This window comes from Strix uralensis, chromosome 2 (genome assembly GCF_047716275.1).
Source record: "Strix uralensis isolate ZFMK-TIS-50842 chromosome 2, bStrUra1, whole genome shotgun sequence".
Taxonomy (NCBI): domain Eukaryota; kingdom Metazoa; phylum Chordata; class Aves; order Strigiformes; family Strigidae; genus Strix; species Strix uralensis.
In genome coordinates this window covers 129,366,317-129,393,771 of record NC_133973.1, presented here as the reverse complement: position 1 = coordinate 129,393,771, position 27,455 = coordinate 129,366,317, and the positions used below count along the sequence as shown (strand labels likewise).

The 27,455-nt window shown below is 37.7% G+C and overlaps 1 protein-coding gene across 1 annotated transcript in view; it reads right to left on the bottom strand.

The window, feature by feature from the left end:
* The window catches only part of GRM5 (glutamate metabotropic receptor 5), a 288,751-nt gene that overhangs the window by 154,972 nt on the left and 106,324 nt on the right, over positions 1-27,455 (bottom strand). The window lies entirely within an intron of this gene.

Here is a 27,455-nt window from a genome sequence, read left to right as displayed (position 1 = left end):
ATTACACTGAGAGATAAAACTTAGGCTGTGAAGAAAGAAGTTCTGGTGACTAGGGAGAATAAGTGGCAAAATTGAGGATTAGTATTACAGAGAACAGAGGATCACAGATGGACTAATTGTACTTCTGTGGTTTTTTTTTAAATAAATAACTACCAACCCAACAGGAAAAAACTTCATATTTTCTTTCAATCTATTCTCCCCCGGTGGGATAAACTGATAATAAATATTAACAGATAGATACATTTATTGTTATTTATTCTGTCTCACCATGGAAAATTCTTCATTGCCAGGCCTACAAAAAATTCACAGTGCTTAAACAGTGGGTGTACTGATACCACTGACAATCATCCTGACCATGATTGTCTCTCTGGTTCCCTGTGCTCCTCCATCTGGCTGTCTAAATCTGTTTCATGTCTCATTTAAATAAGAAGGCCTTTGAGGCAGGAAATCTTTCTCTGCCTTAACCCCTCAGTAATATTCCGCAGAAACACAGTCAGTAAAGTAACAAGACTGAGAGTGTTAAAGTAATGCTGTTGAAAGGAACTGCTGATCCTTCATTTATTTCTGTTAGTTTGCAAATGGAAGAATCTGTAAGGAAAATGCTTTCTTTTACCAGCATAATTTCAAGTATGTAAGGGCACTGACAATGGAAATGCATGTGAAGAAGTGAGGATCAGACAACTGGATTTGGGCCATCATCTGGTTTTGTGACCTTGCACATTGGAGCTACCAAGCATTTAGCTCGCCTACCTGGGGAATCGTCCCTGTTGTGCTGATGCTAGAGTTTAAAGGCTGCATGAGGCTCAGCACTGTACATGAACCTGAAAAACACTGTCTCCTGTTTGAAGATTTTACCATCTGAATAGCCAAAAGAGAAAGGAAATACCATTGCCTTCATTTCACATCAAGAACGAATCACTGAGACCTTGAAGTTTCCAAGTGGTACCCAACCAGAACAGCAACCTGAATGCAGATCTCCTTAGGTAATATCACTTTCATTTTCCTCCCTGATGTGATCAGGCCTGATGGAAAAGCAATTACTACAAATTGTACCTGGAAAAAATGTCATAGGATTTTTAAACTCAGTTGTTGCATTGCTTCCTGGGAGTTGTAAATCAGGTGCCCATTGCTTCTGCTTGTGTCATGCTCTTAGGGCAAACTATGTTTCCTGTGATACATGATCATCAAGTGATTCCCATGAGATGCCGAAACAGTTCAGCTAGAGGTCAAAAATGTGGTGCCTTATGAAAGATATATTATAGCTTCAGAAGTCAGTCTGAAGGAAAAATGGGAGTCAGTCATGTGTAATCCCCACCAGGCCCTGAGACCACCTAAAATAAAATTAAGCTCTTTGACAGGAAATACACTCCTTTGTTTAAAATTATTCTCATTTATGTCAATCTGGATGAACATTAAATGTTCTGTTTCATTTTTCCTAACAGAAAATAAAAATTTTAAAAAATCACATCAAACTTTGCCACAGAAGTTGGAAGTTCAAGGAAAAACTCTTCTATGGTATATATAAAAAAACCTGAAATTCTGAAGACTTCATTTTCTGTCAAAAAACTGGCAATGGAAAATTCACGGCCAGGTCTAATTGACTTACAGAACTGGAGCTGTATGTTCCAGACATTGCACTCTTTGTTTGAAAGCGTTATAAACGCACAAACTGTTACCCTGAGGCTTGCTATAAAGTTGAGAATAAGTTTAATTAAAGTACTGAAAAATAATACGTCTTGCAACGAACACAAAGTGCATTAACTCTTTTCTGGTCAAATAAAGGTTGCTCTGGCACAAATGCCATGGTCTCATCATGTATCAAGACAGGGAGATTTTGTGAAACCATACAGAAAGCAATGCATCATCCAAAATGAAAGGAAACATGTTAAACTACCAAGGCCACTTAGCAAAGTGTTATGTTCTTAACATTTGGAAGAAAAACATCCTGGCAGTCCAAATCTGAGACTGACTTGAATTCTCTAACTGGGAAAAATATAGCTGTATGGCATGAGCTCAAGGGAGATTTGATGAAAACAGAATAGTTTTGTTTCAAGATGCTCATACAAATACACCAGTGGAGTTCTTCTCATGATCATTGCTGATTAAACTCCATTTAATTAATTATTCATAGTGAATTCCCCTGTTGTGCAAGAAGTTTGATGAGGTATGTATATTTAATTCGAGCTATACTGTGGGGATAATGAACACTCCTTGACGGAAAATCTTTTTTGCTATATTCCTTTGCACCACATATTAGGATTAATTTCCTCTGAGCTATCTTTCTGTGGAAAACCTGTAGATGCATGAAGGTATGCATGTAGCACTGAGAGAATGGGAGTGGGAAACTGTTACGTTACATCATTTCCTTGAGGATGAGATATGAGGATCACAGTGGAGTAACTGGGCTCCTCATGGACATTTGGTTCTTGAACTGTGGCATTTCCATAGTAGTACTACTAAAACTGACACAGCAAGAGCAAGTTTCCACTGACAGGACAATTCCCACTCTTCAGCCAGGTCTATGACACAAGGAGGATACAGGGACCTCTGGACTTACACACATGATGGACAAGGTGAAGTACTTATGCAGCCTGACTCTGAGAAGGAGTCTACAGTTTCACTTCCAAGTGAAAATTCAGAACCCCTATGTTGGAAGCAAAGTGTCTTCTGCGAGTCCCCTGTATGGAAGCTACCTACATCCTGGCAATTTATCCATGTAGCTATTTTGTTTCCACTTCTAAATTTAAAGAAAGATGCTAAGAAAAAGTTAAAAAGAAGGGACGGATTGATTTTGTTTTGCTTGGCTAGTTCCAGTTCAGCAGAAAAGACTCAGCAAAGAACACAAGCTGGAGCTGAAGTATGGTCAATTTATATTCAGCTCCTCCTCCCTCACCAAACTCCATCTCCATTTCAGCATTTGGAAACTGGCACCTCTATATTGTGACTGGTTCTGATGGAGAATGTATCACAATTTTTTACTGGGTGTTCATCTTCTCTTGAAAGTTTGTCTGACGGTGGCGTAATCAGAGCTGCTAGCTGTTGATGGCTTTTGTAAATATGTCCTATACTCATGGCAACAACTGGCAGCTGGGTTCTTTTAAAATGCCAGCCTGAATCCTGCGTGTTGCCTACCTGAACGTCTGGCCCTAAGCCCGGTTCAAGAGCTACTCCCATATGTCTCTGCATGTTTTAAAAAAAAATCAATTACATCATCATGCAAAAGACTTACCCCAGCTTCAGAGTTGGAATTTTGCTCAAAACTCAAGCATATGCATCCCCACCTACAGTCTAACTATAACAATCTGTTAGTTCCACTTCCAGTGAATCAGTACTAGAAACTAAGAAGCTTAAAAAGAACAGATTGTGCTTTTTTCCAGATGAAGCTTAATATAGTACAGTACATAATAATACTTCAATCTGATAGAAAAGGGTCAGGCAAACTGCAGGCTGCTCTTGCTGCTTCTCCTGCCCAGCAATTGAGGCAATTAAACTATCTAAACATAAATTGTTAAGATCTTATCTGCATTACACAGCAAAACAGCAAGATTTTAAATCTTAAAATAATAAACAAAATACACTGACATCTGGTCTGTCACACTAAAGGTTATGAATATGAGGTAAAAGGTCCCTACAGCTAAATGGAATAATGAACTACATATTCTCCTGCACGGGGATATTTGGCCTGTCACACATTTCTTTTCGAGTATAAGAGCTTTTTTATCATTAGTTACACATGCAAATTGTTATCAGGTAATTATTTGGTTTATAAGACAATTTCAGTGAACATAGATGAGAATTAACGTTTAGGAGAGATTTAGGATGTAAAATTGCTTTGGGTAGGATGCAGTGAAAATTCACAAAGTAAAAGAAGAGAAGGGTCAAGTGAAATTGAAGAAGTGCATTATGTCATTCATTTAACATTTATCCTACCTATCACAAAGCATATTTCTTTAAGCAGAAGTGCTACCATCATTTTTATAGACAAGGAAGAGCAAAACACAGAATAATATTCTATGCTGTATCTGAGACACATAAAAGAAGCCAAGTCAGGTTAAAATTCTCAGTAGATATTTTGCAAGCAAGGGAATACAGAGCTTCATTTTTTACTAGCTTTCATTGCCATCAATAGGATGAACTTTGCCAGAAATACCTAAAAAATCTAAGTAGGTATAATTTTGAAAATGCATGTGGGAGTAATGGAAGATATTTATGAAAGGCAATGTGTTAGTTGAATACCACAATGATCCTCCTGAAAGTCAGAGATATGGGGGTGTACAATACTTTCCCAAATTGAAATGTTAGAAGTCTCTTTGAATGTTACAATTCAAATTAATCATGGCAAATAGTACCTACTACTACTGGTACCTACGAGAGATTATCCACATTTAGCTCTCATGACTCTATGAGCCTTTTAAAGTTTCATCACTGCTAAGAATAGGGGCATAATACCAAATCTCTTGAGCAGCTACAGTGACCACATGCCACTGATATAACATTATGAAGATCACAACCTTCCTGGTACAGTTATGTCTGCAAATAGAGCAGGGCAATAGAGCATTATTTCATTCAAAAGGGTACAAACCAAAGGAAATCAAATCACATGTGCCTGAAATTCTGGAGTTGTCTATGTGTGCTAAAAAAAGAAAAAAATTATAACCCGTTTTCATTTGATCAAAATATTTTATTTAAATGATTTTAAAATGTGATTTTGGTTTCTATATTAAGTGGATATGAATTAAAAACCAAAAAAAAAAAAAAAAAAAAAAAAAAAGTCATTTTGAAAGCAGCCCATTAAAAAATACCTTAAATGAGAGTAGCTCCTCAAAAAATATTCCACTTAAATATCTCCAACTAGATCTTTTCTTTAATAATCAATTGGAGACTGTGCTGTTCCCCTTTAATTATCTTGAGTGCTAGATAGCAACTTCAAGGTGTTTGAGCTCTTTCCTCATAAGATATTCAATCTGAAAGTCTGAATTTCATGGGAAAAAAATATATATATGTGCAAACACACATTTTCAAAGATACTACTTCTTTTATAAACCAGTCTCTAACATTTAGAGTACAAGTAGCCAAATGCTGCTCTGGTGAAAGGACACCAACCCAGAACAAATCCCACTAGACTTTCCTCAGCATGACATCATGTTGTATCTCCAGTGCCATGCATCATTTGGAGCCGTACAATGAAACAGCCATTATGAAACTTCTTCATAGGGCCACTACAGAACTGTGGTACAGCACAGTATGCAGCCAAGATGGAAGGCCGCTTGATGAAAATATGGTCTGTTCTATGCAATTAGTTTTCACAGAAGCGTTGTTTTCCTGTGAGGTTATGCTCTTTGCCAGGAGTTGTCAAGAGGGTTTATCTGCTGCTCCTCACGCAGAACCAAATGATCATGTCGAGAGAAGGTTTCTCCAAAGAAACGACTGCTCAGGCAAAGCAGCAGACAATGTTGGTGGGGCATGGAGATGTATCATAAGACTAGAAAGCAAAGGAGCAGCCCAGGACGGAAATTCCCTCAGTGATTAATTTAAGAACTTACTTACTCTATCCTTAAAATTACTGTACCTGCCTTCCTCAAGCACAGACAATCGATGCGTGATTCAGAGTGCATGATCTAACAGCTAAGGCCTTATAAGGGACATAAACCACAGATGACTGCAGTTAGAACTCTGTCCTTAGCTTTCTATATGATCATGGAGACATCATATGTCTATTTCCTCAGTTGTTCATCTTTTCAGACTGAAAGCTCTTCAAACAGCACTTACCAATTGCTAAGTGTTCATAAAACTCAAAAGGATTGCCTGTATCACTGGTGGCTTGATAGATGAAGATAGTACAAGATGTGTCAATAAAAAGAAGCATTAGTTACCATGACATCATCTGTCTATGAACTTAATTTCCTTTTCTGTGAACAATTTTGAGATTTTCAGTTTTCTGCATTTGAGGACAAGAAATGTTTTCACAATCTCAGAAATACTAGCCAATCAAAAAAACCCACTTCTAATATTCTTAAAATTCAATTCAGTCTGATTGAAATAATTTGTTGAAACGATCTTATATTTAATTTAGATAGTGACCATTTTATCATTTCGTAAAAGCCTCATATCACCTTCTACAATGTAAAATAAAACCAAAATATATATTCTGAATCAGGAAACTATTTTTATTTAAAAAATAATTACCTAAAATATTTTGACATTTAAAACTAAATTCAGCATGTTTAATTAAGAAATTAATTAAACTATTTTCAGTGAGGTTTTGAAGTTTCAGTTACTAGGCATTTTCTGACCAAAAGTTGAAGTTTTCATTCAAAGGCTTTTAGACCCACTCCATTCATTAGTTCTTTGTTTACATAAATAATGTTTAAATTATTTTAGTGAGGTATACTCACTACAGGAGTATAGGAGGAGACAATATACACAAAACATACCTGTACTTAATTAAATTAAATATAACTGTTCATTATCTCCTCCTCTGAGAGAGATCAGGAGTATCACTTTGATAGCAAAGCTTCTCTTCTCTTTCTCATCTTCTCTTGGCTATTTTGAAATAATAAATTCATTCCTCTTAAGAAAATGATGACCTAGTTTCACAGTTTAATGCACCTCACTTCTGTTTATTTTTAAATTATCACTTCATAACTTTAAAAGAAAGACTCATTTAAACATTGCCATTATGTGAGAGAAGGGAACAGTCTGGAAACTGCCTTTTCTGTATGCTTCCTTTGATCCATCCTGCTAACTGTCACGTCTGCAGCTTTGTGGCCTTGTCCACTGAACAGTGTTTGAAGTCCTCCGTGATGTTAATGTCTGCTAAAGGATTTTAAGCTTGACAGCTTTTGCAGAAACATGATGCCATCTCTGGCTGCTCTCCTTGGTTTTGGACTGGAGAGATTAAAAATTTTCTGTACTTTCTGTTGGTGAAATATCTCTTTCTATCTACCTGACTCTAAGATATTTCCCTTAGATGTTTCCTGTATCATTTCATCATTTCATTTTAAAATGAAATCATTAATGAAAACACGGTTCCTAATGGACTCCAGGGATACTTTAACTTTTCTTTCACTTTCATTTAGGGTTATACTTTCCATTTTTTGTTTGGTTTTCAGATAGAAATGAGGACACATGAGACCGATAGTATTGGACCGGAGGCTGTTCCTTTTAGGAGAAAAATGTTATGTCAGAAAGGAGAGGGCTTTGCAGTGGGAACACTTCAGCCTGTGATCCTGTATCCTTCATTGTAGGCGTAGTGAATTCCCAAGGAATGCAGCTGCCTGGGGTTTCTCCACTGGTATACCCAGTCCCAGTTCTGGCTTAGGCTATTAATTATTATATTTCTCAAAAGACTTATACCCTTCTACAAGTGAACAACATCACACTTCTGTATATTCACAACCTGAAACATACCTTCATGCAATATTAATTCTTAACTCTAAGATGGTTTGCAGCTGTTTTTTTCTGAAATATGTTTGATGTCTTACTCTGCTGCTGCAGTAGATGAGCACTACCAGAAGTCATCCAGCAAAAAGAAGCATAATTCAGGGATTAGATAGACTCTGAAGGCCTTCGATTAATCTTTTGAGTTTTCTGGTAAGTGCCTCTCTTTCTGCCCTATCTCCTCATATGTGAAATGGAGGTTAAAATGTTTTCATGACAGTGGTGGTGTGATAATAAATGTATTCTACATTGAGAGAAACTCAGATAACTACAGTAATGAGGGCCACATTTATGTTGAACAGACTGAATGAAATCTGATAGTTTTGCCTCACAAAAACTCACATTTGCTTAGCTGTAATGATAACCACATTGTGTTTATTATAGCAACAATCACTCTGTATGTCTAACAGTTGTTTTAATAATAACACCTAATATTTCCCACAGTAATTGTAGATGATGGCAAGGCTACTCCAAAGAGAGCACCTTAATTTCACTTTAACTGATTGTGCACATTCACATTCAGCACATTCATTTGGGACAAGAATAGGTTTCGTGCCACTCCTGATCGGAACTTTGAGAGCATCAAGGTCTATCAGGAATCCATGAATATTTAGAGCAGTAACTGGAAGGCAGATCTATGACTGCATTTCCCAGGAGTGCTTGTCAAAAGATTTTGAAGAGGATAATATGACGTTCCTTGGGGCATATTAAACATTCTTAGAGTATACTGTGTAGGTTGAGAAGGCTTATACTATGTGACTAACTACTTTCTTGGAGATAGTCTCATTTTAGGACCATCTTGGATAATTGTTTCCTGTTGGTGGATAACAAAGATTGCATCTTAGAAGATTAGAAAAATACATTTGAATATGTTAGGGGTACAAGTGGTTTTCAAATTGTAACTTCAGAGGGTATTACCAAATAGGAAACTACCATCCTCAGCTTTTGGATGCAGAAACTGAAGAAGGAAAAGATAGTAATAGACCAGGGTTGAAGGAAAGAATATGATCTGAATTTCAGACTAAGCTGGCGTAGGGCAAAATAATAGTTATTAAATAATCACAAAATAATTTTTGTTTTAGAAGCTCTTTACAGTGGTGGAGATTTCATGGCTACCTTGGACAATCTGTCCCAAGCCAAACTAATCTTTTTGTAAGTTTTCCTTCCCTGGTTCTTAACCTGTCCTTCTATATTCTATTTCAATTTAAGTCTATTTTATCTTGTCTTTTCAAATATGAAAATAGCTTCTCAAATTGATGTTTTCAGAAATCCTTACCAGTTTTGAAGACAACCACCATGTCTCCAGTTAATTTTCTTTTTTTTTAAGACTAAACAAGTCCAGTTTTACTCTGATGATCCTATTTCTTACACTTCTTTTCATATTCCTGTTTTCCTGTGGTTGATCTCCAATTAGTTCATGTTGTCCATCCAGGATGATGTGCAGATTTTGTAAAGATATGGTACCTTTCCATCTTGTATCTCCCCTGAAGAGGGTAGAATTGAAAGACTATTTCATATGTCTAAAATGTATTACCTCTTTGTATACTTTCAATATGATATTTACCTTTTTTAACAATGGAAATACACTGTTGACTCAATTTTAACTTGTGATCCATTCTAATTCTTGAAGTTTTGTTTTCTGCAGAACTGCTTGTCAGTCAATCATTCCTCATCTAGTATTTAAGCAGAAGATTATTTTATTATAGGAGCAGCTTCATCCAGCATGGTACTTTTTACAGATTTAATAACCATACTCTTTATCATAATTCAAATCAGTGTTGAAAATATAAATTGAAAATTGATTCAAGGCAGACTCTAAGTAGCCATTGAGCTTATCTCTCCTGTTGGAAAGCTAACAAGTGAGAAATACAGTTTAAATAAAGTTTTAAAGTCAGTTGTGCAGCTAACACAGGAAAGTCTAGATTCATATCTTCCTAGTGTGCTTATAAGAATGTTCACATGTCATAATAAAAGATTAAATAATTTTAAGATATAGTCAATCATTCTGTACTAGACACTAAACTGGCTTCATATGATTTATTTTTGAAGAATACACATTGTTCTTTCTTTATGACACCAGAAGGAAATTGCCCATTTCTTGCAAATAAATGTTTATTTGTTGCAGAAGTAAAATTAGGTTGGCTGAGCTCTTTCCTCACTTTCTTTTTCAAGATAAGTAGTGTTAACTTATTTCCATTTGTTGGAACATTATACTATGCCAAATTTCTCCAGGAGAACCATTAAAGCCTTTAACACTGTTTCAATCAATTCAGCAACATAGATGAACCAGATGTTCTAAGAATTTCATAGACTCATAGAATCATACCAGGTTGGACAGGACCTCAAGGATCATCCGTCCAGTCTTTCTTGGCAAAAGCACTGTCTAGACAAGATGTCCCAGCACACTTGTTCAGCTGAATCTTAAAAGTGTCCAGGGTTGGGGAATCCACCAGTTCCCTGGGGACATTATGTCAGCGGCTGATTTTTCTCATTGTGAAAAGTTTTCCTCTGGTGTCCAATCAGAATGTCCCCAGAAGTAGCATGTATCCATTCCCCCTCATCTTTTCCATGAGACTCCTTGTAAAAAGGGAATCTCCATCTTCTTCGTAGCTACCCTTTAAATACTGGAACATGGTGATAAGGTGTCTCCTAAACCTTCTCTTCTCACGGCTGAACAAACCCAATTCTCTCAGCCTTTCCTCACATGACAGGCTGCTCAGTGCCTTGATCATCTTTGTGTCCCTCCTCTGGACCCTCTCCAGCCTGTCCACAGCTTTTTTGTATATCAGGGACCAAAACTGAGCACAGTATCCCAGGTGTGGCCTGACAGTGCTGAGTAGAGTGGGATAATGACTTCTTTCTCTCTGCTGGTGATGCCCTTGTTGATGCAGCCCAGCATCCTGTTGGCTTTCTTTGCCGCTGCAGCACACTGGTCACTCATAGTGAGCTGCTTGTCCCCCAGGACCCCAGGTCCCTTTCCACAGAGCTGCTCCCCAGCCAGGTAGATCCCAGCCTGTGTTGCACTCCTGGGTTGTGTTTTCCCAGGTGCAAGACCTCACACTTGCCTTGTTGAACTTCCTAAGGTTCTTGTTAGCCCACTCTTCTAGCCTTTCCAGGTGTTCCCGCAGGGTGGCTCTCCCTTCCAAAGTGTCCACTTCCCCGCTCAGTTTGGTATCATCAGCAAACTTCATCAGGGTACACTTGATGCCTTCATCCAGATCATTTATGAAGATAGTAAGCAGTGTAGGACCCAATATCAATCCCTGGGGGACCTCATTTGTGACAGATTTCCAGTTTGAAAAAGAGCTGTTTACCAACACTCATTTATTATTATCTAAGCTCTATAAATTTCTATAATTTCTGTATTCTTCTTTACTTATTCTAGCATGAAGTAGAGTATGGCACACAGAATTTGAGTACTTGAACAAAATGCAATCCTAAAATTGTTAAGTAACTGCTGCTTAGATTTGAAATTCTCACTATTTATCTCATTCAAGTCACCAAGTATGTATAAGATGTCTCCATGTCAAACGAGTCACACATTCTGAAGTATTTTTTGACTAGAAAGATAATTTTAATAGGATGGATAGATTGTGGTCTCACCTCTTTTGTATTATGTTTTTTCCACCCTCTTTTCCAAGAAAAATAGGTTGAACACTGATGAGTATGGCACTTCTTTTGGAAATGAAAGAATATGAATTTGAACACACTTAGGCTAAGGAAGGAATGACACCTAAATTTTCAGTATGTCTTGGGAGCAAAATGTAGTTACTAGACTATGATATTAAAAAACTTGTCTCCTCCTCTACCTATGTCTTAAGAGGAAATAAAAGTCTATTTTATGGATAAGGTTCAGACCAGGAAACCAAGTGAACAGTATTACTTATAGATGTTGTGGTCTGTATCTGTCTTGTTCTCTTGTGCATTCTTAGAAAGATTTTCTGAAGCACATGTTGAAGTATCTTGCTGTATTCAGATATTAGACAGAGAGCTTGGGTACCAAACACAGAGCTAGGTATCCCATGACAAGGATCAGGAACTTAAAAGGACAGACTTTGCAATATATGCTTCTGAAATAGATACATTCCTTACTGCATCTAGCCTGAAATCTCTCTGGAAGACAATAGCTGTAGCTGAAGATAGCTTGATCTTTTGGCAATTTAGTACTTTATTTAAGTTTCTGCTTCTCTTCCTATAACAATATTTCTCCCTAACTTCCATTTTTATCTTTTTTGGGGGGAGGTAGGGTTGTTTATGTAATCCATGACATAATAAACTGGAAAATAGCCTAGAAAAATTATAGAAATTGTAGAATAAATAGTCAGTTGGGGGAAATTTTGAATTCAAAATCCTGACATTTATAGTTTTATTAAATATTTCCCTTGATAATATCTAATTGACTGATCCAATATCAGAGTAGCAAATGCATCTACTGAAAATAAAACAGTACTGAAAAAAACCCCAAACTGCCTTCAGGCAATGAAACAAGTGGGCAGATTAATTTATCTAGGCATGGGCTGAAATGGCCAGGCTGTTTCACATGGGCCATCAAATGACTATTAAGACATTCCTCCTTCACCCTATTACTACATATTACATCATTATATTAAGAAGAACACAGGAGTGTTAGACTGGATGTCTCTTTATTCTCTTTTGAAATATTTACTTTCAGCATGTATAGGAACCATGTTTTATTTTTCATGAACAAATATATTTTCTTCAAGAAGATTCTCTGTAACCTGCATGTCAATGTTGGGGGCAAGGATGGAGCAAAGGGAAACTGATCCTACAGTATAGTTGATGTTACATTGCAAGTTTCAGCATTTGCAAGATCAGCGTTGGCACCTGGCATGGCAGATTAATGAGTGTACAGAGCATTCAGGAAGATCAGTCTGGACTCATTTAGCTGGATCTCCCTGTCAAATGCCCTTTAATTGGCATGATTTCAAGGATACCATTGACAGTGAAGGAAATGCGTTTTGAGCACTGTTGTTGCTTTACATATTGCCATTGTTTGCTTAGGTGTTGAAAGGAAAACCATCAGCAAAATGTTTACAGACAGCAACACTGTCTGTAGATAGGTTTTGACTAGGGGCCATTTAAAAATATGTGCAGTTATTCTAGAGTGCTGGGGTCTCTTGGAAGGACATGGAGTAGAAGTCTTCCCGCCAAAAAGCAGATGGCAAAATGATCAGATGGACCTGAATGTCTTTTTGACTGTGAGATGCTCAGATACAAAGATGACACTTATGTGATGTGCTAAGCACTGTCATTTATCATATTTAGATTCTTCCTTAATGATCTGAAAAGGAAGTAAACAATGTTAATGAACCTTGCAAAAGACTTTGAACTGGACAACGTTGAGGATCCCAGTCAGGATACAGAAATATTTTTCTAAAAATATTGTTGACTTGGCTAGAAATTTGGGAAAAGAAAAGACTCACCTTGACATACTTAAACTAAAAATTCTGGACTGGGTGGAAGGATAATAACAAAGGCAATAGAGAAAGCAGAAAGACAATAAGGCATAATTTTTGCAATGAGGTAAGATTAGGTAAGCAGGCAAGCAACATGTCTGTCTGTATTTTGTTTTATTGTTTTTTAATTATTAGCTTAGACTTCAGGAAAAAATGTGATTTCTGTTGCCCCAAACTCTTTGCATGAAAGTTCATTTTTCTGAATGTTTTTCCTCTGGAAAAGACCCTAATTGTTGGACCTTTCTTCCCCAAAGTGTCAGTAATGTTCTCTTATTAAGACCCTTAGAAAGGACGTTGGAAATGCAATCTTAGTTCCCTCTGACTAAGGAGCATCTGATCTTTCACTATGGGTTGCCTGTGTACCATGTCAAAACATAATCTGGGATGGTTTCTCTTAATCTTTCCTGGTGATACTTGCCCACTCTTTATTAAAATTATATTTGTGCTCTGGTTCTCCCTATAGTTGATCAGCAGTGCTGGATTTTGTGATCCAGAAATCTCCCCGGAACTTTTTCTGGTCTGGTTGTATCAGCAAAACTTTCAACTTTACGCATATAGTCTCTTGTAAACTACAAAATATGAGACAGCAGGATGTTCACTCATAGCACACCAGAAGTTGCCATGGGAGTTGATATGTTAAGTATAGGAATGAAAAACCAGGGCATGAAATACCATCCGTTTCCTTAGAACAATAAGATACAAATGGAAATATTTTAAATATATAAATAATTGTGGTAACTACTAGCAGGGAAAAGAAAAAGATAATTTGCAAGCTTAAAAGGAATATCCTTTACATGAAACAAATCACAAAATACGTGGTAAGGGTCTTAAAAGTTGTGAATTAAGCAGTAAGCTTTTCTTTAACATTTATGTGGTGTCTAGCTTGATAAGATCACTGCAGGAGTAGTCATAAGTACTCCTAGATCTGTACTACTAATAATGTCATCGCTGGTAATGGTACTTGAAGCAAGAAGATGGGAAAAGTAAAGAACACTACTTATGTTGTTTGTAAACTGCCTCTAAAATGCCTAAATTAAACAGTTTAAAAAAAAACCAATGGCTATCCTTTTTATCATATATTAACTTTGACATTTTAGTGGGAAATGTTTATCTTATTGCCTCAGAAATGTCACCTGTCTTATTTTGGTTCATTTCCTTTACACCAAAATAATAGAATATAGATTTTATTGTGAACTATAATATGCGATACATATTGCAAGTAAATTTCTTTTGTGTTGTAAAGTACATGTTATATTTCTATATAGCTGAAATCAGATATGTTATAATAAAGTACAAATTAACCAAATTAACCAAAACATTCAAAATGATCCCATAAAACAAAACATTCCTGGAACACTGAAAGAAAACATGTTTATGGTTTGTAGTGTTTTAGTTTAGAGAATTGCCATTTGTTAAGGAATTAAAAAATTTTACTTTACCCTTAGTGCTGGAATTTTAAAAAAATCAGAATATTAGAAATTGGATCCCCATCAATCTCTGATACTAAATTTTATCATAATTCCAGAACAGATAAATATTTTTAAAAAGGCTAGAAAGATACCTAATGTTACATTCCTTTTAGAGTTATAACCAAAGGTCACAATTAGGTATAAAAGACTGTGGCAGGATACTTTCCCTGTGTGTTTTTGCAAATGAATCTGAAATCTAAACCTGCCTGGACTTAATTTAGTTTGAACTATAACTAAGGAGTGCACAAAAAGAAGAGGCAGACAATAGACTACGAGATCAAAGTGGGGGGTTTTTTTTCTATCTATATTTAAAGCTTCCTCAGAGCTTCATTTTCATTTTTACCTTTTCAAAACCACTAACTCACACGGCTCTTGCAAACCTCATAGACCTGCTTAAACATCTGATACTGAATTTAGTGACAGTGATCATCAACAATGAAGCACTTCATTATAAAATGCCTTTTGTAAAATTTCCCAGGGTAAATCCCAGGAGGAGGGAGAAGAGAAATAAAACAAAAAAATAAGAAAAGAAAAAAACAAAACCAAACCAGTCTTAGTCTCTGGAATTTTTTTTAAGTACTGCATACAAAGAAATGACAGCATTCTTCAGGATTTCAGCCCCAGGTAAGATTTCATCTGCACTCCATATCAGGTGCAAGACTCAGGGCTGACTGGGGAAGTCAAAGTCATTTTCATCATGTATACACTCAGCACATTGTAATAATTTCAGATATTAATGGAGATCATAAAAATCAAACCACATCACAGCAGCAACCAATTTTCAGAATAGTCTGACCATGGTGCAGTGTAACAGGAGGTGTTCATATGAGGTGATAATCAAAAGAAACTTCTCAAAAGTACAAAGGTTGCACAGATATGTAACAGAAGAAAGAGAGAGACAGAAAGGAGGAAAAATTTTTATTAATTACTTTTCTGATAAAGCAGTGTTGTGTTAAGTATTTATATCCCTCAACTCTGTATCTTCAATTACTCTTACTATGAATACAACTAGTACTAAATATTGCTTGGAGACCCCAGCTAAGATCTTGGCCTCACCATGTTAAGCATGACACAAAGAGAGGTTAAGAGAGTCCCTCTTCTAAAATAGGTAATTCTAATTAGACAAAAAAAAGCAAAGAATGAGAGTGAAAATAAAGTCACATGCAATAAAAGGACTTGCAAAATGTCAGGCAACAGGTTATTCACAAAGGAAGGATAAATGCATTGTCCCCTATAGCACTTGCTAGTTGGGATCTTAACCCTGTTAGTTGTGATCTTAACAGTCATCCTCCTGGGAACTGTAAGTAGTTCAAACTGGATATACAGCATCTTTCCTGAAACTAGGTGGTTTTTTAGATCTTATAGTGAAAATAGTCAGGCATTTTGAGATATTTGGTGTGTTAATGGAGGCTATCTATGACTTCTGACAACTTCTCAGATTGTTTTCTGTCACATATGGCAATTTCTCATGTCGTGTCCAGGAGTTTCTCATGGTCTATTCAGGTAACTGAACCTCAGGCTAGTCATTGATCTGCACACCGTAAGAGAGCAAAAATGCAGAATGTAAAAGAAAACAAAATTTCTAGTTTCAATTTCTGTTCCACATGTATTGAAACTCTGGTGAATTATGTGTATAAGGAAAAAAGATTTAGCTAGCTAACATTTTAAGACAATGATTATTTGAATCACTACAAATGAGTGAATTCCAGCCATGTGATGAACTGTTAGACTGCCTTCCAAGTGATATGTTAACTGATCAGAACTGACCATTTCTCTAATTCATGTTTTTGTAATGGAATAAGTGAACAAAGTGGGGCATTAATAGGGTCTGTATTTCTCTTTAAGTTTGAGTAGTTGTGTTTCAGCTAAGTATCTAGAGGCTAGTTAGTTAAAATGATAGAATCATAGAATGGTTTGGGTTGGAAGGAACCTTCAAAGATCCTCTGGTCCAACTCTTCTGCCATGGGCAGGGACACCTTCCACTAGATCAGGTTGCTCAAAGCCCCGTCCAACCTGGCCTTGAACACTTCCAGGCAGGGGACATCACAACTTCCCTGGAAAGCCTGTTCCAGTGTCTCATCCTCTTCATCATAAAGAATTTCTTCCTTATATCTAATCTAGACCTTCTCTCTTTCTGTTTAAAACCACTGCTGTTTGTCCTGTAACTATAGGCTCTGGTAAAAAGTTTTCTTCCATCTTTCTTATGAGGCCCCTTTAAGTATTGAAAGACCACAATAAGGTCTCCCTTAAGCCTTCTCTTCTCCAGGCTGAACAAACTCAATTCTCTCAGCCTTTCTTCTTAAGGGAGGTGCTCCAGTCCCCTGATCATCTTTGTGTCCCTCCTCTGGACCCGCTCCAACAGTTCCATGCCCTTCTTATGTTGGGGGCCCCAGAGCTGGACACAGTGTTCCAGTTGAGGTCTCACAATAGAGGAGTAGAGGGGGAGAATCACCTGCCTTGACCTAATGGCCACACTTCTTTTGATACATCCCAGGATACATCTGGCTTTCTGGGCTGTGAGCACACATTTCTGGGTCATGTCCAGCTTTTCATCCAGAAGTATCCCCAAGTCCTTCTATAAAACTGTTTTTTCAACACACAAGGGGAATAAGCCTTTAGCTTGTAGTTATTCCTCCAGAATCAGACAGGGCTGTGCTCCTAACAAAATGAAAGACCATCAGCAAATGAGTTTAAGTACGACACAGCCCAGAGCTTCTCACCCTGCAGTCAGGGAATTCTCCTATATGATAACAATTTTGGATTTACTTCTCCTTGGGAAGAAGGGACTGAAGCCCATATCTACTGCTCACCAGTTGAGTACCTTGACCACTGAACCACTCACTGACTAAAATGAGAATACCTCTGCCTTTCTCATTTGTTAATCTAATTCCAAGAAAATCCTCCTTCCTTCTCTTCACAGGGGAAAAATTCTTGATTTGCAATGTATTTTTGGACCAAATATGCAATGTATTTTTGGACCAGAAGAAGATTGTTTCTCACCCTTAAAAATAAATTTCCAGCTCTATTGAGAGCTTCATCAAAGAAATTATTTAGTCTCACAATTAAGACTAGGAAACTGAGCCAGAGAACAAATCCAATATTAGGTTTAGGAAATGTTAGACTATTAGCTTCAAGTGAAAGAACTGGGTTATTTAGAAATTTTTTGCTAATTTTGGGAAACCTCTCCTCCCATGTTTCTGTGAGCTATCTTTGTTCCATTGGCTGTGCATTAGGGGAAAATAAATAAATAAAAAATCTTCCTAAGGATATTTTGTAAATAAGCGATAGACTACTTCATTTATCTTCTTTTAGATGGCTCAGTACCAGCTCAGAAGTTTAATGTGTTTATTATAGAGTGGCTGGTATCCCTTTCACTACTGAGGTTACAGCCAAAACTATTATTAATGGAATTTTGAGCACTTGTTTAAGCTGAAGAAAAAACAAATATTCAAACTAGAAGTAATTTAAGAATTATCAGTGGCAAATAGACTTTGTTTGAATAATTTTAAGTGAATCGGAATCCTTTGCAAACTATTTGTCTGAGGTATACTGGGTTTTCTAAGGACTTTTTTTCTCTCTTTTAGCCAAATGTAATCACAATTACCATAAAAATTTAAAACAGAAATAGATTTTACTGTCCCTGCCCAAATCCAATAAATTCCAGTGTTATTTTTTCACCAGTGCACACTATTCATTGATTACACAATGATAAGTTATTTAGATATAAAAGTAAAAGAATAGTAGGTCAATCTTGGCATCTGTCTTGAAGTGCTTAGACAGGATATCACAGAGAAGTCCTTATTTGACATGTGTATTGCTTATTTGTGATTGAGTTTGATAGGGAGTATATCAGATCAGGTTCTCCCAACAAGTTCATGTCAACAGATAAAGCTGTTGGCTGAGGTTATTCTCATCTACTAGGATTTCAATTCTATGTGGAACTTGTGCATGCATTTAGTGCAGAGATGAATTTTTCATTACTGGTATAGGAAATACAAATGTTTGATTTGAAACATTGCTGAAATACAGACACCACTCAACCTATAATGTACAAAAATTAGAACAAAGACATTGATTTTTTTTGGTTATGCAATTTCCTTGCAATACTGCTCCCAACAATAAGGAAATACATTTCTTACTCTTTAACCACTATTAAGTAATTGAACAACCACTATTGACTAGTTGGACCATTGGTAGTTATTACCTAATCCTTTATTATTTTAAACTGATGAGTATTCCAGACTAGTTGCTTTTCATTTTCATTAGCTAGGTCAAAAATTATCCTCTTATTTGAATATGATTTAGGTGCCTGTTGCCTTCATAGTTCTTCACATCCACGTGTCCAGATCCTAAGCCTTAGTTAAATATTTTGCTCTTCAAGTGACTCCATCATTACATTCTAGATTATGTTATGCAGTTTAAACAAGCCTTCACCATAAAGTCAAAGAAAGACAGCATGTCCATACTTCAGGTGCATAACAGAATTTCACCCTGTATCGATCCTTTGAGTCAGTTACATCTAAAGGTCATTTTACATTCTTATTTGAGGACATGAAGACCCCATTGCCTTCCTTTTCAGTTTGCCCCCACAGTTACTCATCCTCAGTCTTAAACAGATATTTCTCCAATAGCTTTTACATTGTATTCATAATAAATAAGTATTTCTCTTGTCAAATTCAAATACTAGTTAAAAAACAGGTCAGTTCTTGTGACAAACTTCTCTGATTTTTCAGACCTCTTTACATTTCTAATTGCCTCATCAACTGTAATGGTGTGTTTGCTTAAAAAAGGCCACATTATTGTTGAATGTTGATGTTATGAAATGTATTAGCATTTCAAACTGAGCAGACTTAGCTGCTGAACACACCACAGCTGACTGCTCAAATGGTACAAGGGCTAATGGACCACAATGAGCAGGTATCACAGCATGTTAATCTCAGTGTAAAATAAATTTGAGTTTAAGTAATGATGCTCCCACTTGGATGAGATTCCAAAATTAGTGCAGAAAGCTGCAAGCTTTCTGATCTGGTGCCAGGTCATCAGGCACTGCCTTGAACAGATGTTCCCTATGGAATTTATTGTATGAAAGAAGGAACACCAGTTAATCTGATTTAAAAGGTTATGCATAGTATTTCTGCACCACAGATTTCCAATTTGTTATAAGCAAACAGTTTTAATTCTCCAATAAATATGTTTGAGAAGATTTGCACTGGGCTTTGTTGGTATGTATAGGAAGAGCTGCTTTGCATAGCTCCCTATCCCCATAGCATGTGAAATGGTTTATAATTCTGAAAAGTACATGAATAATGTGGGTAATTTTAACCAAAGGTTGCAATAAGCTGTATAAATTAGGTTCATAAGTAAAAATAACATTAACAAGGCTGGCAGGTAGAAAACTTCTGCAATGATGCCTGCTGGCCTCCAGATGATCAGGTGCATCCCTATGTGTGTTCGTGTGTGAGTGAACTCATGCATGTTTGTCAGCTTATCATTGCTATATACTGCAATATTAATTACACTTTTTTTGCTTTTGGGTATCTGTGTAAAGATTTATGATGTTGTGTGAATTTCCTCTCAGTATAAGCAGTTTATGGCAGCAAATCCTGATTGTAATTCTGCAAACAAAATTCATCTGTCTTTACTGGTTTTGTTTGAGGGGTCTGAAAGAAAAAATATGAAATTTTACATTTGTTTTTTTTCTTTTTCACCACTGAATTACATGCTTTATAAGATTTATTTGGGTACCCAATAATATTGTTGCTATCTCCATTTTGTCTACAACACATTATTATGTGAGAATACCCTGTTCTGAAACCAAAGTCTGATTTCTTTCAACCTCCTGTCTCCTTTTGGAAAGGCTATATATTTAAAATTTCCCATTAAATTTCCAAGCTGATTTCCAGCATCTGAAGATTTCCAAGAGAAAAGGACCTTCTGTGATCAGTTTGTTGTCATCTTTCATAACAATAGCAACGGATTTTTCTGTTACCACAAAATTACTCGTTTTTGGTAAAAGCAAATTCTTCAGAATTCTCTTTGAGAACAGCATAAATACAGGGAATTATTATTTTCTCTAAGATTTAATAAAATCAATTTCCTAGTAAGGACTACAGCTTAAAATCTCACCTATAACCTGATTTTCAGGTAGTAACTAGGAGGGTATTCACTACAATGTCTTGCTGGTGATGTCCCTGCCAAGCTGCATAATACACAATCACTTGAACATGGCATGATGAGTCCTCACCTTTCTTGAAGGCACAGAATCTGGACTAATGACAGTGGTGAGATAGCAAAGTGCCTCCAGCATTCTGAGCTACTGCAGAAAATAACCATACAGTACTCAACAACTAAGTAGCAGGGGAATAAGAAGGGGACAAACTAGGATTTCAGAGCCTTGAGGAAGATTTTTCTTTGTCTGTGGAAAGTGTGGTCAGTATCATCTGTTGCAACTAGAACTTGATTACTGTTCAGAGAATCCAATGTGACGTTTTTCACTCTTTGTTGTCATTCACAGCTGCTTTGCTATTATCTGCTTCACTGTAATGCACAGAAGCCAGGACCAAAAGATCATGATCCATTGTACTAATCAGTGTGAATACGAATGAAAGACATTTTCAGTCTCAAAGTGTTTAAAATATGACAGAACAGGAAGATGCAATAGTTGAAAATAATGAAAAAAAAGTGAGAGTTGAAAGAAACACAAATAGTAAAAGCGAAAAATGAATATGTTTTTCATAGAAGTCAGAATTTCCACTACAGAATTGCCTCCTGAAATTAGAAAAGAATAATGCCACAGTGTGCCAGTGGATGGACTGAAAAACAAAATAAAATAGTTGCTGCCTTGAAGATATGCTGCCAGTCTGTACAAACAGTGTGTTGTACTACTACTTAATAACTGTTCTGTTTACTTTCACTGCTCATTTTAAAATGTTTTCCTTATAGCCAGATAGAAGGTATAGTTTTTAAAGACAGAAGGTATAGGTTTTAAACTGAAAGAGGGTCGATTCAGATTAGATATAAGGAAGAAATTCTTCCCTGTGAGGATGGTGAGACACTGGCACAGGTTGCCCAGAGAAACTGTGGCTGCCCCCTCCCTGGAAGTGTTCAAGGCCAGGTTGGACGGGGCTTTGAGCAACCTGATCTAGTGGAAGGTGTCCCTGCCCGTGGCAGGGGGGTTGGAACTAAATGATCTTTAATGTCCCTTCCAATTCAAATCATTCTATGATCCTATGATTCTCATGTCTTCATCTGATTCTTTACCCAATCCTGTCATCAGAAACCTGCCTTCTATAATTTTTCATTCCTCAGAAACCTGCCTTCTATGATTTTTCATTCCTCAGCCTTCCTTCCTTATCCCTGAAACTTCTTAAACTTAAAAAACTCCTCTCTCCCAATGGCTCCCCAGATACAAAATAAATCTGTACCTCTGACTATGTCTACTAAGAAGTCCAGGGGGATAATGATTTTACTGTGGTTATGGACAGTGTCTGAGTTTTGTTTAGTTCCCAGTGCTGCTATGGACACCTTGAGGAATGTAACAAAATCACTGAACTTTCTGTATTCTACAAGAACACTGCCTGTCAAGAGTTTAAATACATGGAAGTCAGGTAATGTAAAGGTGGAAGAAGTTGGCCATAGTTTCTGGAACTTTTACTTGCTACCTGTGATGTTGGGAGGTAAGGAACAGAGCACATCCAAAATATTAGTCCTAAGGCAAACAGCACACTTAATTTAGTGCCTCTGGGGGAAGGAACTGCCTTCAGACACCCAGGCTCACCAGCTTCTTGCAGTACCAGAAATAACAATACCTTCGTAACCTGCTATGCTAGGATTCATCTCTTATAGCTTTAGACATTTATATTGTAGACATTTGGATAGATGAATGCTATCTCTGAAGGCATCACACAGTGTCTTGCTCTTCCTGTCTCTTCCCCTGTCCTTGATTTGAAGTCCAAGTTTTACTCTTCACTTTTGTATTAACCTTAGAACTGGTTAGCAATTCTCCATCTAAATAATGGACTCTAGTCCACAGAGAGGAATGGAGTTGAGACACTCCAAACTATCACTTCTGTGGGCCATAATAAAAGTTCTTTTTCATTTTAGGCAGATTATAAGCACAGTCAATCCCATGAGGACTTGCATCTTTATTCAGGCTAAAAAGCTAAGGGGGTTTTGGTCCATTTATTTAATGTTCCTCAAGAACCTTTGGCCCTTACTGATGCTGCTATGAGCATCAACAGAACTATACAAGGAAACTCAATAAAGCTGAATAAAATTATCAGAATAAAATTAGAATATTCTTGAAATGAAACAAGAATAACTCAAACTGATAGAGGCAAAATAATAACACCCAGAAACATGGGAACTGAACTAATTGAACCATGAAGAAAACAATACTAAATCTATTTCCCCAAATTGATAATAATTAGTAGTAATAACTTTCACTTATATTGAATGAGTCACCCAAGGATCTCTAAATGCTAGTTAAGAATGAATGTTAATTTTTTCTCACACGCACTGCTTTGGAACCTGAGACAATATGATTAAGTAAATGCTCCATACTCTTTCTCTAAGTTGTTGACAGAGTATAGAAACTGTCACAGTCCATTGTTTCCCAGATTGTCACTCTCAACAGTTGTCTGTCAGTGTTTTACTGAAAATTGGAGAAATCATTGAAAATTATCATGCACACAAGCTACATAAAAGTAGAATCAAGTCCAATGCAGCATGGTATTTTTTATTGTTAGGAAATATGAAGTGCTATGTGAAGTTCTGATTTAGCAAGAAGCACTTTCCTCCACAACTCTTCCCTCTTATGGCTTTGAATGGGTTATAGAATCATTGAAAATCGTGTTGGAAGGGACCTCAAGGATCATCTGTCCAATTTTTCTTGGCAAAAGCACCGTCTAGACAAGTTGTCTCAGCACACTTGTTCAGCTGAATCTTAAAAGTGTCCAGGGTTGGGGAATCCACCAGTTCCCTGGGGACATTATGTCAGCGGCTGATTTTTCTCATTGTGAAAAGTTTTCCTCTGGTGTCCAATCAGAATGTCCCCAGAAGTAGCATGTATCCATTCCCCCTCATCTTTTCCATGAGACTCCTTGTAAAAAGGGAATCTCCATCTTCTTCGTAGCTACCCTTTAAATACTGGAACATGGTGATAAGGTGTCTCCTAAACCTTCTCTTCTCACGGCTGAACAAACCCAATTCTCTCAGCCTTTCCTCACATGACAGGATGCCCTTGATCATCTTTGTGTCCCTCCTCTGGACCCTCTCCAGCCTGTCCACAGCTTTTTTGTATATCAGGGACCAAAACTGAGCACAGTATCCCAGGTGTGGCCTGACAGTGCTGAGTAGAGTGGGATAATGACTTCTTTCTCTCTGCTGGTGATGCCCTTGTTGATGCAGCCCAGCATCCTGTTGGCTTTCTTTGCCGCTGCAGCACACTGGTCACTCATAGTGAGCTGCTTGTCCCCCAGGACCCCAGGTCCCTTTCCACAGAGCTGCTCCCCAGCCAGGTAGATCCCAGCCTGTGTTGCACTCCTGGGTTGTGTTTTCCCAGGTGCAAGACCTCACACTTGCCCTTGTTGAACTTCCTAAGGTTCTTGTTAGCCCACTCTTCTAGCCTTTCCAGGTGTTCCCGCAGGGTGGCTCTCCCTTCCAAAGTGTCCACTTCCCCGCTCAGTTTGGTATCATCAGCAAACTTCATCAGGGTACACTTGATGCCTTCATCCAGATCATTTATGAAGATAGTAAGCAGTGTAGGACCCAATATCAACCCCTGGGGGACCTCATTTGTGACAGATTTCCAGTTTGAAAAAGAGCTGTTTTCCAACACCCTGTGGGTGCAGCCTGTCAGCCAGATCCCCACTCACCACACAGACACCTTGTCTAGACGAAAACACATCAGTTTCTCTAGGAGGAGGCTGTGGGGAACTGTATCAAAAGACTTGGAGAAATCCAGGCAGACAATGTCCACTGCTCACCCTCCATCAACTGACCACCTTACTCTGTGGTATAGGTAATCAGATTTCTCAAGCACAGTTTGCCCTTGATGAATCTGTGCTGGTTTTTCCCAATCACGTACTTCATTTGACTTGCAATAGCCCCCAGGAGGATTCATTCCATAACTTTACCAGGGATTGAAGTAAGACTGGTGGGCCTATACTTTCCTGGATCCTCCTTTAAGCCCTTCTTGTAGATGGGGGTGACATTAGCCTTCTTCCAGTCTTCTGGGTTGTCCCAGATTATGGAGAGCAGCCTCACAATGACATCAGCCAGCTCAACACCTTCAGGTGGACAACATTAGGGCCCATTGACTTGTAAGGGTCAAGCTACTGTAATAGTTCATACACCAACTCTTCCCTGACTAATAGTGGGTCTTTGAATTGGTCTGGATTTTTGTTCCCAAAGCCTGGGGCTCAACAGTGTTGGTAAATATAGAGGTGAAGAAAGTGTTGAGAACCTCTGTTTTTTCAGCATTGTTGGTGATTAATTCACCTCTCCTGTTTAACAGCAGGCAAATATTTTCCTTCTGTTTCTGCTTGTTGTTTACGTATCTGAAGAACCCTTTCTTGTAGTTTTTGACATCACTGGCCAATTTGAATTTGAGCTGAGAATTTGCTTTTCTAACTACATCTCTGCCTACCCTGGCAATGCCCTTATCACTCTCAACAGGTGTACGTTCACTTTTCCATTTCTGATAGGTTTCTCTTTCGCTTTTGAGCAGACTTAGAAGCTTGCAGTCAAGCCAAACGTGTCTCTTGATCCACCTACTTTCCTTACCTTTAAAGGGGATAAACTGTTTTTTTGTACTTCTAGAGAATGTTCTTGAAGAACTTCCAGCACTCACTGGCTCCTTTATACCTCATGGGAGCTTCCCATGGAATCCCTCCCAACTCATTAATACAGATCAGAGAAGTTGGAATTCAGCAAAAATGGAGGGGTGTGTGGTCATTCTAGTCACATAGCACCATGAAAAGCGAAGGGCAGCATTATGGCTTCAGAAAACTGAAGATAATCACTGTTTAATTTCTGCTCATTATTCAGGTGAGACATAGTTGGCCCTCAAGGCCCATTCCAAAATATCAATTAAAATAAGCCTTAAATAATTAATCAGTCAATCAACCATATAATGCATTTGAAACTAAGCTGTTTTGCAGTACAACAGAGGGAAAAAGAAATGCCTGAAGAACAGCCTAAGGGCTAACCTAACAGGAATTGCTGAAAACACACAATTTGGTATGCACTCTTTAGCTCTGTGTTTACTTTAGGAGGAGAAAACCATTGCCTGAGAGGAGAAACTATTTGAAAGTAGCCTTGTAAGTAGAACTCATTAAGTTATTTGTCCTTAGATTTGGCCTCATTTACACACAAAATTAATCCTAGTGAAATATCTTCCTTCCTTCTTTAATTAGTGATGAAAGCAAAAAGTGGCTTTGAAACAGTTGATCCTCATATCATGTTAATGGTAAAACCCTTTCTTAAAATTTTTGGGAAACTGAGCCATAAATGTGAGGTGAAAACAGAGCAACTATCAGTTTCCTCTCAGAGCAATTCTCACCTTTAAACACAAATTAATATATCTGGAAATCTAGTTAATTTGATGAAAATGGGAAAGCTTTTCTTAACTGGCTAATAAATATTTTGTAGTATTTGGCAATAACCATAGAATGGCTTAGAGTTTGGCTTTTTCAGCCTGAAGAAGAGAAGACTTTGTGGAGACCTTATTGCGGCCTTTCAATATTTAAAAGGGCCTCATGAGAAAGATGGAGAGAAACCTTTTACTAGGGTCCATACTTACAGGACAAAGGCCAGTGATTTTAAACAGAAAGAGGTTTATTACATTTTGTAAAATTTGTTGATTTTCAGGAACGATGCATCCCAACAAAGAGAAAGTCAGGTAAGATTGCCAGGAGGCCTGCATGGATGACCAAGGAGCTCCTGGACAATATCAAACATAAAAAGAAAGGGTGGAAGCAAGGACAGAGAGCCTGGAAGGAATACATGAAACTGTCTGGGTAGCCAGGGATCAGACAGGAAGGACAAAGCCCAGATGGAATTAAATCTGTCCAGGGATGACAAGGGAAAAAAAATAAAAAGCTTTTACAGGTATGTACAGGTGATAAAAGGAATACTAAGGAAAATGTGGGCCCTCTCTGGAAGGAAAAGGGAGACTTGGTCACCTGGGATATAGTGAAGTCTGCGGTACCCCATGACTTTTTTACGTTGGTCTTCACCGGCAAGGACTCCAGCCACACTGTCTAAGACATAGAAGGTAAAGAGAGGGACTGGGAGAAAGAAGAACTGCGCACTGTAGGAGAAGATCAGGTCTGAGACCATCTGAGGAACGTGAAAGTGCACAAGTCCATGGGACCTGATGAGATGCATCCCCAGGTCCTGGGTGAACTAGTGGATGAAGTGGCTAAGCCACTATCCATCATATTTGAGAAGTTGTGGCAGTTCAGTGAAGTTCCCATTGACTGGAAAAGGGAAAACATAACCCTCATTTTTAAAAAGGGAAATAAAGAGGACCCGTCAGTCTCACCTTGGCACCCATCAAGATCATGGAGCGGATCCTCCTGGAAACTATGCTGGGGCACATGGAAAATAAGGGGGTCGTTGCTGACAGCCAACATGGTTTCACTAAGGGCAAATCACACCTAACAAATTTGGTGTCCTTCTACAACAGGGTTACAGCACTGATGAATAAGGGAAGAGCAAATGATGTAATTTACCTGGAGTTGTGCAAAGCATTTGACAGTGTCCCATATGACATCCTTGTCTCTAAATTGAAGAGACACGGATTTAATGGATGAACCACTCGATGGATAAGGAATTGGCTGGATGGTCACACTCAAAGAGTTGTGGTCAACGGCTCAATGTCCAAGTGGAGAGCAGTGATGAATTGCATTCCTCAGGAGTTGGTGTTGGGAAGAGTGCTGTTTAACATCTTTGTTGCAACATGGACAGTGGGATTGAGTGCACCCTCAACAAGTTTGCTGATGACATCAAGCTGTGTAGTGCGGTTGACACGCAGGAGGGAAGGGATGTGCCATCCAGAGGGACA